The sequence below is a fragment of the Pongo pygmaeus genome, chromosome 15, assembly GCF_028885625.2.
Source record: "Pongo pygmaeus isolate AG05252 chromosome 15, NHGRI_mPonPyg2-v2.0_pri, whole genome shotgun sequence".
Taxonomy (NCBI): Eukaryota; Metazoa; Chordata; class Mammalia; order Primates; family Hominidae; genus Pongo; species Pongo pygmaeus.
Window position 1 is genome coordinate 69234418 of NC_072388.2, and position 15574 is coordinate 69249991.

The following is a 15574-nucleotide window of genomic DNA, read 5'->3' on the forward strand; positions in this document are numbered from 1 at the left end:
AGCGTGCCCAATGCCATGTGAGTCTGCCCTTGAGCATGCCTTCACTCAGCTTCCCCCATCCCTTTAAGGAAGCATCTGTGCACCCAGGAAGACCAGAATGTGGGAAACATGAAACATTAAAGTGCTGTGCTGCCAGAGCCTGAGCAGCTCCCCTTCCAAAAGGGCTAAATAGTGCTTCCTTACAAACAGAGCTAATTCAGAAGTGAGCATCTCTGGGTGGTAGCAACAAGGAGGGCAGGTGCCCGAACTCTAAATAGCTTTGGAGGCAGAGAGCAAGCCAGCACCAACACGAAGGAATGTCAGGAGAGTTGGTGGGCTGAGGACAAGAGAAGTGTAGAGGAGAGTGTGAAAGCTGACGAATTCAAGATGACCATAGGGTAGAACTGCAGAGCAAAGGCCCAAGAGCCCAGCAGTTTAAGCTGACATTCACCAGAGCAAAGGGCAACTTTTGATAATGTGTACAATGGTCCTGCCCTTTGGGATCCATGTAAGAGACACAAATGGGGAAATCCTTAAGTCCTGCCCTTTGCAATGGGGAATGTTGAAGACCGAGAAGCAAAGTGCTCAGATGATCTCATCCAGGACCCCTAACAGGGATGTTCTCAGCGACAAGTATGCTCTGAAGACACACACACACACACACACACACATATATATATGTAAATTTATGTGTATACTTTCATTAACTCTTTTGAGACAGAGTCTTGCTGTGTAGCCCAGGCTGGAGTGCAGTGGTGTGATCATAGCTCACTGCAGCCTCAACTTCCCCAGGCTCTAGCGATCCTCCCACTTCAGCCTCCCAAGTAGCACACCACCATGCCTGGCTAGTTGTATTTTTTGTAGAGACGAGGTTTCATTATGTTGCCCAGGCTTGTCACGAACTCCTGGGCTCAAGTGATCTGTCCACCTTAGCCCTGTGCTGGGATTACAGGTGTGAGCCTGTGCCTGGCTACATTTATGTGTACACTTAATTTTTTTTATGTAAAATATATGCTTTAACCTCTTCCTTTCTCTGGAACTGTTTCTTCCTCTTCTGTAAAATAAATTTATACTAAGATCCCTTTCAGCCCCACATTTTCATCTCTGAGCAAGTGATTACAGCATGCTGCTCAAAGTCTTTCAGTAAATGTCACCATTTTTTACAATGGCCCTTATTTCTGTTTGTTAATTTCCATCCTGGTGGCCGCCACCCAGGCTCATAGTCTTACCCCTTTATTCCTGGACTACTGCTGCATCTGCTCTACCAGTCTCTCAACATCACCCTTTCCTTCAAGTTATTCCTGCCACATTCCCATTTCCAAGCCTACCCTTCCTATTTAAAAAATTTTTTATAAATAGAGATGGGGTCTCACCACATTGCCCAGGCTGGCCTCAAACTCCTGAGCTCAAGCAGTCTCCCTGCCTTGGCCTCCCAAAGTGTTGGGATTACAGGCATGGGCCATCGCTGCCAGCCCAAACCTACACTTATAACAAATTTTCTGATTTTGACATCTTCAGGGTTACCCTTTGCCAATGTAAAAAAGGTTCTCCATAATATGACTGTATTCGTCCATTCTCACATTACTATAAAGAAATACCTGAGACTGGGTAATTTACAAACAAAAGACGTTTAATTGGCTTACAGTTTTGCAGGCTGCACAGGAAGTGTAGCGGCTTCTGCTTTTGGGGAGGCCTCAGGGAGCTTCCAATCATGGCAGAAGGCAAAGGTGGACCAGATGGCTCACATGGCAGGAGCAAAAGCAAGAGAGCAAGGCGGGAGGTGCTACATACTTTTAAATACTCAGATCTCATGAGAACTCACTCACTATCTCGAGGACAGTTCCAAGGGGGATAGTGCTAAACTATTCATGAGAAATCCACTCCCATGATCCAGTCACCTCCCACTGGGTACCACCTCAATATTATAATTAATGTTGGGGATTAATTGTTGAACATAAGATTTGGGTAGGGACACAAATCCAAACCATGTCAGTGATCCTAACCAACTTAGTCTTCTCTCTCTGGATACCACTCTACTTCTCTGTCCCCCTTAACTGCAAAATATTTCCCAGAAGTTTCCCACATCCACTGTTTTCACTTCCTTACTTCCCATTCTTTCTTCAATCCACTCCAACAAGGTTTCATGCCTATTCTTCCTCAGTAAAGGTCCTGATGACCTCCATGTTGCCAAACTCAATGATCAGTTCTGTATCCTATTCTCATGTAACGTCTCAGAAGCATTTGACACAGGTGGACACACTCTTCTTGACTCCCAGAGTCATTCCAGAGTGAATCATTACAGTTTCAAAAACTAAATAGATGATACAAGTGAACAAAATGATCCAGGAAGACTGAGAATTCACTGATACCTCCTTTCCTTGCCCTGGCATCCCCTGCTAAAAAGAATCATGATGGATTCCTCATATCTTTCTTTTCCAAAATCCTTATGTTCCTTCTCTGTCATCCTCTGAGCTATTCAAATTCCACTGCTTTTCAAAGGATTTGCTCAGCAACTGCTAAGGGAGCCAAGTGTCCTACCAACCTCTTTAAATGCCGTTCAAGTAGAACTAGAGATGTGTTAATTTAAATGATGGCTATATTTCTCACTCACTTACATGGATACAGTTTTATAATAAGGATGTTTCTTTAGAAGCCTGGGGCTTCCCAGGGACAACCTCTGGTTTTCTGCCATCCTACGATGCACATCCCGCAAGTGCATCCACACCAAAACTAAGAAGTAAATGTGTAGAGATCTGGGATGATTTGAATTTGCCATTTATCCCTAAGAATTTTTTTTGTTTGGAAAAGACTCTTTGCTATTTACCAGAATGTCTTCATGCAACAAGAATTGAGAGAAATATCCATTATTCAGAAGCTAGGTGATTACTTCATCTCAGTTCTTAATAAAGTTTTATGAAGTCCCTAGGCAGTCTGTCATCTTTCCACCTTTCAGAGTCTTCCTATATTTGTTTGTTAAGTCCAGGGTTTTTTAGTTGTAAAGGGGGATACTAGGGATAAATGGGGATACTCCACCTTGGACAAAAGTAGAAGTCCTCTACCCATACATTTTTAAAGGGATAGGTATTATTTTAACATATAGATATATCATAATTATATATACCTCTATATACATATATCAGGGATATATGTGTGCCAGACATATATGGTATATATAAATTATGATATATCTATATATTTATATAGAGAGAGATACTCTTTTTTCTTCAAAATTACAAACAATATTGTAAAGAACATCTCAATATTTACTTTGCAGAGGTGGAAATGGTAGGCCAAAAAGGATAGCTATTTAAAATTTTTGGTACACTTATCAAATTTACATCAAATTAATTAATAACAGTGGATGTGCATATTTCTACACATTTTCATTAATCATGTACATTGTCAAATGTTTTCATCTTTGCCTATCTGACAGGTAGAGAATTCTACTTAAGATCTCATTGGTTCATAGTTGATATGGTTTAGCTGTGTCCACATTTAAATCTCAGTTTGGATTGTATCTTCCAGAATTCCCATGAGTTGTGGGAGGGACCCAGGGGGAGGTAATTAAGTCATGGGGTCCAGTCTTTCCCATGCTATTCTGGTGATATTGAATAAGTCTCAAGAGATCTGTTGGGTCTATCGGGGGTTTCCGCTTTTGCTTCCTCCTCATTTTCTCTTGCCGCTGCCATGTAAGAAGTGCCTTTCACCTCCCACCACGATTCTGAGGCCTCCCCAGCCATGTGGAACTGTAAGTCCAATTGAACCTCTTTTTGTTCCCAGTTTCAGATATGTCTATCAGCAGCATGAAAACAGACTAATACAGTAGTGCTTTGGATATTATGAAGGTTGAAAAGAACCTAAGGGTTAAGTGATAACTTGTAGATGGCTTTATAATTGCTATTCAAGTATTTTAGTGTGTTGAGATATATATATCTTCAAAATAATAAAAATCTTCTTGTTGTAGGCAGAGGTCTACCTTATAATCCCTGGACACTAAATATGTTATTTTACATGGCAGGAAAGGATTAAGGTTGAAGATGGAATTAAGGTTGCTGATGGCTGACTTCAAGATAGGAAGATTATCCTGGATTATCCTGGGGGGGCCCAGTGTAATCATAAGCGTCCTTAAAGGTGAAAAAGGGAGGCAGAAGTGGAGGTCAGAGTGATGTGATGTGAGATGGATTCAATTTGCCATTGCTGCCCTTGAAAATAGAAGACAAATGCAAACAAAGAATGAGGGCAGCCTCCAGAAGCTGGAAATGGCAAAGAAATATATTTTCTCTTTGATTCTCCAGAAAGGGATGCGGCCCTGCCAACACCTTTATTTTGGCACAGTGACACCTATGTCAGATGTCTGATTTCAATAATTGTAAAATTATACATTTGTGTTGTTTTAGCCACTAAGTTTGTGAGAGCTTGTTAACACAATAGAAATCTAATACAGATAGTAGGGTGGTACACACACATTGCAAAAAATAGAAAGCGGTGTGTGGAATTTGGGAAGTACTGTGGGCTGAGAAGATACTGAGGTACATATGCATGTCTAGGGGCATAACTGTCCATGGAAAGTAGGATTAGCTTGGAGGTGGACAGAGTTAGGAATTTCACTTTTCTGCTGAAACTTTCTCTTAACCTAACTACATTATAGCAAGCCGAAGTTAACTAGAATATGAAGCACCTTCTCTTGCTGGCCATAAGGCCCACATTAGGAGACTACAATAGCAATATCAAAATCCCTGTTACATTCAACATTGCACCTGCCTATCAATATAATTTCAAGCAACGTTTATCCAATGGTGAAAAGCAACATACGCATGGTGGAAAATTTCCTAGTTGGAATTCAGAAAACAGCATGATAAAAAGGACTGGCAATCTGTTAATGGACTCCAAGGAAATCCCAGTAAATTGAGATTACATGTATCACTCAAATTATAGAGAAAGAAGGCACTCTGTTCTTCATCTTTTAATTAATGATTGAGGCTGGGAAGCCAGACCACTTTCCTCTCTACACAGGTTCACTTACTAGGTTAAAGACATGAGCCTAGCTTCTCATCCAAGTATTTAAAGTGGCAAATGGGCCAGGCACGGTGGCTTACGCCTATAATCCCAGCACTTTGGGAAGCCAAGGCAGGAGGTTCAGTTGAGATTAAGAGTTTGAGATCAGCCTGGCCAATACGATGAAACCCCATCTCCACTAAAAATACAAAAATAGGCAGGTGTGGTGGCACACGTCTATCATTCCACCTACTTAGGAGGCTGAGGCATGAGAATTGCTTGCGCCTGGGAGGCGGAGGTTGCAGTGATCAAGATTGCACCACTGCACTCCAGCCTGGGTGACAGAGCAAGACTCCATCTCAAAAAAATAATTAAAATGGCAATTGCCATTTTGCCCACACAGCTGGCTACTTCATGTTTTTGTGTATAGTAGCTATGTGGGCTACCACAAAAATAATGGGGAGAAAAGGAAGTAGCACTGATAGGGGAAAAACTTTGATTCCTACAAAAGAGCAGAGATATAAAGGTCAGACTAACTTACGAACATTGCTGTTCTTTAGAGAGAAAAACTATCTGTATGTAAATACACACACATATACACACAAATATATATACATGTATGTGTGTGTGTATATGGCAGATAGTATTTTCCAGAGATAGCTTCCATCCCACTTTTTTTATGCTATGTAACCTTGCTATTCTGCCACCAGAGGTGGAATCTCAACTACCCTACCCTTGAATCTGGGCTTAGCTGGCCTTAGTGCTTGTTTGTAACTACCAGAGTGCAACAGAAATGAACCTGATTACTTCTGAGGCTAGGTAAAAATGTAAAATAAAATAATAAAATACAATAAAATTTTTTTTAAAAGCTTTCACCTGTTCACGTGGAACTAAGTCTCCAGATTTTACCTCCCAGAGAAGCTCCCTCTGGGAACCCAACCCTCTCCTAAGAGGCATCTGCCAGGCAAAAGCAATCAATCCACCGTAACATATTGCGGGTCCAGCCGGAAATTGGAACGTCAGCGTTTTCATTCCAGAACGCCTGCGTGTAGTTGAGATTTAGGGACTTGAATCAGGTTCGCTGTCACCATCCAATTGATATGGAAACCGGTACTTCCCCTTTTCTAACGTCTTCTCAGAACACTCCAAGGCACATAGCCACTCGATAAAATCAGCTAAGGAAAAAAGGTACTTTGAAGCTAGTACTCTAGCCTCTATGGCTATTTGTCAGATGGGAAGTTTAGCAAATTAATAAAAGCTATTTATAAAAATGCGAGGAAAGGTTAGCTTGAACCCTGATCAACAAACATAATGTCTTGCTATCATTGAACCATTAATGCAAATGCTTACACTAAAAGCCAGGCACGGTGGTTCACGCCTGAAATCCCAGCAGGCGTGGTGAGTGGATTACCTGAGGTCAGGAGTTCGAGACCAGCCCGGCCAACATGGCGAAACTCCACCTCTACTAAAAATACAAAACTTAGCCGGGTGTGGTGGTGCACACCTGTAATCCCAGCACTTTGGGAGGCTGAGGCAGGAGAATCGCTGGAACACAGGAGGCAGAGGTTGCAGTGAGTTGAGATCAAGCCACTGCAGTCCAGCCTGGGCAACAGAGCAAGACTCAGTCTCAAAAAAAAAAAAAAAAGAAAAGAAAAAGAAAAAAACAACAATGGATGCTTACACTTAGAAATGGTTTGTCATCTTCGTCTAGGAATGCCTATTTTCCATTCATTCAATGAACATCCAGCCCACCTGTGCCCTGTGATTGGAAGGCTTTAGGAATACTGAGATGAAAAGATATAAGCCCTGTCTTAAAGAATCTAGTAATCTAATGGGCACCCGAATGAATGTTTGTCTACAGTGTTAGGTTAGGAAACAGCCCCAACACATGCCATTTGCCAGGGGGAGTCAGAGCCTCACCTATTATTTGGGGTGACAATCATACAGAGTGCAAGTGACATATTTACCACGCTGTATCCCTGAAGTCTTTTCATCTGTCCCAGCTTCTCTATTGCCATTGAAAGGTTTCTGTTTTAATCCCTTGTCTTTCCACCTATTAGAGTGGCCCCCCCATTGAGTCTCCAGAGGAGAAACTCCTGATCTTTACACCCATGATTACAGGGTTAAAACAGAGAAAAAAGAAACTTCACTGTAATTCTCAAGTCTACCTTTGACACTGCTGAAAGTTACCTAAGAGAGATAAATAATTACGGGATTCTTCTGCTTTTGCCTGAAAGTGTTCACTCTGATTTTCTTAGCAAGGAATTTAAGGCCCTTTGTAATATGACGTTGATCTGCCTTTCTGCCACTGTTTCCCATTAACTTCATATTCCATCATAGGGAAGACAACATTTCCTGAGTATACCATGAATTTCCACAACTTCAAAATGCAGCTCTAGTGAAATCAGGTTCATGACGTTTTCCCCATTCTTCAGACAATGTAAATTACTCTCTCCTCAGAGCTTTTGACTCCTATATCTAGAAAGGCACTTATAGTCTATAAACACTTTTAACGTATAAATTGGTGCTTTGACTAAAGTATAAGCAATATGAAGACAGGAAAGAATCTTCCTCTTTGAATCGCCAGCATCTAGAAAAGTCCCTAGCATATGGCAAGTGTTTGATAAATGTCCTTTGAGTGAATGATGATGTAGATGATTTTAATAAAAGTGTTCTGTGTCAGTGCCTTGATCAAGTTGGTGCTGTGAATGAATTTTGAGGTATATTTTGCTTGTTGGAAGGCAGTTTCTTTCCTGTTTAGGAAAAAAAGCAACTATAATGAGCCAAAAAAAAAAAAGGTGAACTGAGGTGGTAAGGCCTCTGGCTCTGTGTTGCCCACTAGAGGAGCCTGTACTCTGCCAAGCAGGGCCTGTTTAACATCCTTGGAGTGGCTCTCTTGAAGTAGGCACACTTTCTAGGGCACAAAAATGGACACTCACTGCAAAAAAGCTTATTACACGTTGGGAAACATTTCTGGAATTTCTGCATGGGATTATTCAAAACAAGCCTCTCCACAGCTGACTGGCTAGCTGTTTGTTTGTTTTTAATGAAAGAAAATTTGTTAGAAAAGTAAAGGGATAAAGAATGGCTACCCCATAGGCAGAGCAGCCCTTAGCTGGTTTTTAACTTTCCTTCTCCTGCTGCTTGTGACACATCTCCATATTTCATTTGTTTGTTTCCTTATCTAGATGTGAAATGTAAGATCATCTGAAGGGGAGCTTTGGTTCAAGTCAAACGCATGCCTCAACCTAGCAGAGCCAAAGAGATACTTGTATGATGTAAGTCAGATTATGTCATTCTTCTGCTCAAAACTCTCCAATAAATAGCTCACTATTCCCTTCAGAGAAAAGCCAAAGGACTTAAAATGGCCAACAAAGCCTATGATCTGCGCCCCCCTCCTCCCTCTACCTCACTTCATCTTTCTCCCTGACTCACTTGGTTTCAGTCCTACTTGCCTGGTATGTTTCTTCAATTACACTCCCATTTCAGGACCTTTGCACTGACTGTTTCCTCTGCCTGGACCCCACTTGCTCCAGCTTTGCACATGGCTACCTCCCTTACTTTCTTCAGGTGCTTGCTAAAATACCATCCTCTCAATGAGGCCTACCCTGAGCACCCTATTTAAAATTGTAATCTGCTGTTCCCTCCCCCTACAAACTCTCAAATTTCATCATCTTTTTTTAGTTTTTGCTATAACACATCACTTTCTATTATACCATAGAATTTACTTATTTATATATTTATTGCTTAATGTCTATATCTGCCTGTGAGACCCATGAAGTCAGGGATCTTTTTCTGTTCTTAAATTGTTGTATTCCAAATGGGAGACTGTTGCTTGGCTCATGGTAATCACTCAGTTAATAGCTCTCACATTAATTAATCCTGCCATCTCTTCTGTGCTGGAATTTGTCCATGATAGAAGCCTCCTGATCTGCCAGACCAGTGTTGTCCTAATATTTTATTCAGTCCAGAATCCATAATGTTTTTATTGCCAATAAAGCATGTGAAAGGAAAATAAATCTTGGGTCCCCAAATCACTAAGCTAATACAACTCCTCTTTTTTGGAGTTTTACTTGCTTCCAACAAGGCAGGCAAGATTTCCTGTTTCCATGATGATGGAAGGCAGGTAATTCCTTTATGGAGTTTGAGCTCACTTCCGACAGGGAAGATGAGGTTTTTTTCCTGCTTCTAGGATGGTAGAGAGCAGTCTACAGCCTGAGACCCATCCCTAGGTAAGTACCTGAATTAGAGTTTGTCTTGGTTAAATGTAAGACTAACAACCAGCTACTCTTAATTTCTCCTTACCATTAGAGCACTCAGTGATCTTATAAGTTGTGCCATCGTTTGTTTTGCTTAACTGTTTTTTTGTTGTTTTGGTCTTTTTCCCATTGGGTTTGATCAACTCTATCTGACTTTATCAAATCCAAAGGAAGTTCCAAATTATGGGGAACAAGGCCTCTGAAGTGGCTAAATTCCCATATACACAAAAAAAGGTGGTATGGTGAGGGAGAAAAATGGCCAACCAAGGAAAACAAAAAGAGGAAAGGTTTTTTATTTTGACTACTAAAGGAGCTTTATTTACATAACAAGGCCACCTTTTTGCTAGCTAGGACAAACTGAAATGGATATTGCCCCATACTGCAGTTTGATAGCTAAGGTTCTGCCTTCTTTTTTTTTCTACTGCGACAGCCTGGGTTTGGTTCCTAAATCAAACTTTTTCCGGTTTGATACTTGGTACTGCTGAAATAGCAGCAATTTGTCCTAGCTGGAATATAGTAATGAGATTTAAAAAGATTTTTTTTAAAGGAGCTCAATGGTTAAAAGTCATCTTAATTAAAAGCTAATATCCAAGATGTGTGTGTGTATGTGTGTGTGTGTGTGTGCGTGTTTGTATTTAAAAGGCCTTCATGGGGTTATTTTTTGTCCTCCTAAGACCCTGTCTTATTTTTGAGCAAAAGTTTTTTCATCTCAGTTGAATGAATTTTGTTTTCTTCATTAATAGCTATTGCAACAGAGGCTACTCTGAGATTTTTAAGGAAGGGTGTAATTTAGACACTTAGAAATGTCTTTGTTAAAAAAAATTTTTTAAGTGTACTGTAAAAGCATCACATGGTCTAACCTTAAAATAATTCCTCTGCTCAGAGCTCAGAGATCCAGTTAAAAAATAGATAGTTTCATGCGCGTTCGTGTGAAGAGACCACCAAACAGCCTTCGTGTGAGCAACATGGCTGTTTATTTCACCTGGGTGCAGGCGGGCTGAGTCCAAAAAGAGAGTCAGCGAAGGGAGATAAGGGTGGGGCCATTTTATAGGATTTGGGTAGATAAAGGAAAATTACAGTCAAAGGCGGGTTGTTCTCTGGCAGGCAGAGTGGGGGTCACAAGGTGCTCAGTAGGGGAGCTTTTGAGCCAGGATGAGCCAGGAGAAGGAATTTCACAAGACAATGTCATCAGTTAAGGCGGGGCAGGGCCTTTTCACTTCTTTTGTGATTCTTCAGTTACTTCAGGCCATCTGGGCGAATACATGCAAGTCACAGGGGATGCGATGGCTTGGCTTGGGCTCAGAGGCCTGACATTCCTGCCTTCTTATATTAATAAGAAAAATGAAACAAAATAGTGTTGAAGTGTTGGGCAGTGAAAATTTGGGGGGGCGGTATGGAGAGAGAGAATGGGCGATGTTTCTCAGGGCTGCTTCAAGTGGGATTAGGGGCAGCGTGGGAACTTAAAGTGGGAGAGATTAAGCTGAAGGGAGAGCTTGTGGTAAGGGGTGATATTGTGGGGATGTTAGAAGAAACATTTGTCATATAGAATGATTGGTGATGGCCTGGATACGGTTTTGGATGAATTGAGAAACTACATGGAAGATACAAGGTCTGAATAAAAGAAGAAAAATGGGTATTAAAGGACTATGAATTGGGAGGACCTAGGACATCTAATTAGAGAGTGCCTAAGGGGGTTCAGTGTAATTACTTGCTTGGTTGGCAAGTTTTTGTGCTTTGAGTTTTTTTATGTGGTCATACACCAGGCCAGATTGATTTAGGTAAAAACAACACTCTTCATTTAAGAAAATACAGTCTTCCTTTTTCAGCAGTGAGTAAGTCAAGGCCCCGGCGGTTTTGGAGGAGAACTGCAGCTAAAGAGTCAACTTGGGCCTGGAGAACTGATAAAGTTTGTGATATGTCTGTGATGCTAGCAGAGAAGTCATTAGGCTATAGAAGGTTGTGACAGAGGTTGAAATGCCTGCTATTGCAGTACTGAGAGCAACAGTGGAGGCAGAAAGTCTTAAACTGACTATCAAGGGAATTAGTGGAATAACTCTTTTTTATCATGTCAGTGTCATGAGGGGAACAGGGATCTCTTCGGTCCTATTTGCAAATTGAATTTTGGGGGTAAGGAAAACTAGTGTGCATGTGCCTGTCTAATTAGCAGGTAGACACACATAGGTGGAGGATCTACAGAGGAAGAAGAGACCTTGTGCAAGGCAAAACTGGAGATGTAAAAAGGTGAGAAGGAGTGCTGAAAGGGGTGTCTTCTCCTAGACTCCTAGGGATCCAGCTAGGGCGGCAGCTGTCAGAGGTTGTAATGGGGACTGATGGGGTAACTGCATAGAGGGGGAGGTTCGATTTTCATGGTGTATAAGAAAACGTTGAGTATCTATGAGCAACTTTTCACTGTTATTTTCGGGGCTGGATATAAGTAAACAAGAAGAGGGCCTGGAAGGAGAGTCTGACGAGCAAGGAGAAGGTAGCTAAGGGTGGAGTGAAATACAGGGTAAGTGTCTTCTTAAGCAATAATTACTGCTAATGTTTTTAAGTTTGTCTGTATTGATAGAGGGCTTGTCTGTAATATGGAGCTGGAAGGCTCCAATTGTTTCAGTGATGTGTGTAGTTGGGCTTTGGAGATGAAGAGTAAAGGAACATCAAGAAGGTGAAAGATTACCTAGGGGAATTCTAGTGGGTCTTTCCTGAGAGATACATAAAGGAGCGGCCACAGGAATAGTAGTTTGTGTTGTGAGAGGTCTAAATATGGGGGGAGTAGAGTTAATATAAGGAGAAAGGCTTTTTAAATAAGTGCGGAGGAGGGCGGCAGCTTGCTGATCTGAAATATCTGGGGAAGTCTTGCTGGACCTGTCTAGAAAGTAAATGAGTTCTTCAGGAGGGTAAAGGTGAGGGCTGTTAAAGGAAGTTCAGAGGTGTAAGGAGACAAGAGATGTTGCCCAGTCTGTCTGTAAGGCAGGGACAGCTGTGTAGGCACTGGAAGAAAGGGAAATGCAAAGCTAGCAGTTGTTCGCTAAGGAGGGATTAGAAGCGGCTAGGAGAGAATGAGTAAGGTTGATAGTGTGGTGGAGATAGCTGGGGAGAGGTAGAGGTTGGCATAAGAATGGGAATGAGAATATGAGTGAGTACAAAAGTAAAGAATAGAACTTCATCAGGGTGGAAGTATTGGAGGGTGCCCTGCCAGCAAAGATCATCTACCTACTTTAAGAGGGAATTAAGAGTGGCGGTTTGGGGATAGCACCAAGAGATATCAGCTGTGATGGCTTGAAGAAACAGTGTAAACTGGCAGTGTAAACAAGAGTAGGGCATTTATAAGTAGTTGAGAACGGAGAATACGAGTATGACTAGACAGAAAATAGTAGGGATGACAGGTTTTTTTGGGGCTTGGCCTAAGTGGTGGGGGTGATTTCGTAAAGCCTTGTTGCAAAAAGTAGGGTAAGGATGAACAGACCTAATAGAATGAAGGGATGTATTAGGCTCATAAGGGTTATTACTGTTCTTCAGAAATACGAGTGAGTTTAAGGGAAGTAGGGGAGAGTACTTGCGACTTCCAGGAGGAAGAGGAGGGATTAGGCTGGCTGTCCGATGGACACAGCTTTATTCTAGAATGGTGAACTTAGTGGGGAGGATCCTGAAGGCGGACAGCAGTCGGGGTACTATAGATGACTAAGTAGGGTCCAGTCCATCAAGGTTGTAGAGTTTGAGGGGTCAGATTCTTAAGAACTGATCGTCTAGCTAGGGTGTCTTCATATGGCTGGGGATCTGGAGTAGGCAGGAGAAGATTAGCAGCCTGGCGAATTTCCTGTCTAGCCTGTTGGAGGACTGGAAGATAGTCGCCTAGAGGGCTGGTGTCTGGGATGAGGTTGGGGCCAAGCAAGAAAGTGCATCCATATAAAAGTTCAAATGGACTGTATCTTGTAGCATGTCGAGGACAGGCTCTAATTCTGAGAAGGGCAAGAGGTAAAAGTACTGTCTAATCTTTAAGTTGGAGGCTGAGCTTGGTGAGGTGTGTTTGTAAAAGACTATTAGTCCGTTCTACCTTTCCTGAAGATGGAGGATAGTAAGGGATATGAAGGTTCCACTGAATGCTAAGAGCCTGAGAAACTGCTTGGGTGATTTGACCAGTAAAGGCTGGTCTGTTTTCAGACTGTATAGAGGTGGGAAGGCCAAACCGAGGAATTATGTTTGACAGAAGGGAAGAAATTACTGCGGTGGCCTTCTCAGACCCTGTAGGAAAGGCCTCTACTTATCCAGTGAAAGTGTCTATCTAGACTAAGAGGTATTTTAGTTATCTGACTTGGGGCATGTTGAGTAAAGCTAATTTGCCAGTCCTGGGTGGGGGCAAATCCTCAAGCTGGATGTGTACGGAAGGGAGAGGGCCTGAATAATCCCTGAGAAGTAGTAGAATAGCAGATGGAACACTGAGAAGTTATTTCCTTGAGGATAGATTTCCACGATGGAAAGGAAATGAGAGGTTTTAAGAGGCAGGCTAGTGGCTTGTACTGTAGCATAACCTGCCTTTGCTGGTGTGTGGCGATTAGGCCTGGTGGAACTGCCATCAATAAGCCAAGTGTGATCAGGGTGAGAAACAGGGGAGAAGGAAATGCGGGGAAATGGGGTGAACGTCAGGTGGATCAGAGAGATGCAGTCATGAGGGTCAGGTGTGGTATCCGGAATAATGTGGGAGGCCGGATTGAAGTCCAGGCCACGAACAGTGGTAATTGTGGGAGACTCAACAAAGAGTGAGTACAGCTGAAGGAGCCGGGGAGCAGAAAGTATATGCGTCAGGTGTGAGGAAGAAAATAGATTTTGGAAATTATGAGAGCTGTAGAGAGTGAGTTGAGCATAGTTTGTGATTTTAAGAGCCTCTAAAAGTACTAGGGTGGCAGCAGCCACTGCACAGAGACATAATGGCCAGCTTAAAACGGTAAGGTCAAGTTGTTTGGACAAAAAGGCTACAGGACGCAATCCTGGTCCTTGTGTAAGAATTCTGACTGCACAGCCCTGCACTTCAGCTGTGTGTAATGAGAAGGGTTGGGATGAGTCAGGGAGAGCTAGAGTGGGAGCAGTCTCTAAAGCTGTCTTCAAGGAATGGAAAGAGGAGTGGGGAAAGGATTTAGGATCTATGGGGTCAGCTAGGTTTCTTTTTGTGAGTTTATATAATGGTCTTGTTAGGATGGAAAAACTAGGTATCTAAAGGCGAAAGTATCTAACTGTGCCTAGAAAGGAAAGGAGTTGTTTTGTAGAAGGGGTTGGGGTTTGAGAGATTAGTCGGACACGATCAGCAGGGAGAGCACGTGTGTTTTAATGAAGAATTATGCCGAGGTAGGTAACAGATGGAGAAGAAATTTGAGCTTTGGAGGGGGATACCTGATATCCTTTGGAGAATAAATGCTGAAGGAGCAGAAGTGTGTCTTGTTGAGAAGATTCAAAGGAGGGGCTACAAAGAAGAAGGTCATCAATATATTGAATAAGGTGAGAAGCAGAGGGGTGAAAAGAAAGTAAATCATGAGAAAGAGCTTGGCTGAAGTAATGAGGGCTGTCCTTGAAACCTTTCGGCAGCACAGCCTAGGTAAGCTGCTGGGACTGATGGGTGTCACGGTCAGTCCAGGTGAAAGCAAAGAGAGGCTGGGACGAGGGGTGCAGGGGAATAGTGAAAAAAGCATCTTTAAGATCAAGAACAGAATAGTGAGTTGTGGAGGAAGGTATTGAGGACAAAAGAGTGTATGGTTTGGGCACCACAGGGTGGATAGGCAAAACAATTCAGTTGATAAGGTGCAGATCCTGAACTAATCTGTAAGACTTGTCCGGTTTTTGGACAGGTAAAATGGGGGAATTGTAAGGAGAGTTTATAGGTTTTAGAAGCCCATGCTGTAGCAGGCGAGTGATAACAGGCTTTAATCCTTTTAAAGCGTGCTGTGGGATGGGATGTTGGCGTTGAGTGGGGTAAGGGTGATTAGGTTTTAATGGGATGGTAATGGGCATGTGATCCGTTGCCAGGGAGGGAGTAGAGATGTCTTATACTTGTGGGTTAAGGTGGGGGGATACGAGAGGAAGACGCAAAGGAGGCTTTGGGTTGAGGAGAAGGGCGGCAATGAGATGCGGCTGTAGTCCAGGAATAGTCAGGGAAGCAGATAATTTGGTTAAAATATCTCTGCCTAATAAGGGAACTGGGCAGGTGGGGATAACTAAAAAAGAGTGCATAAAAGAGTGTTGTCCAAGTTGGCACTAGAGTGGGGGAGTTTTCAGGGGTTTTGAAGCTTGGCCGTCAATACTTTAACAGTTAATGGGGCGAGGGAAACAGGCGTTTGAAAAGAAGGCAATGT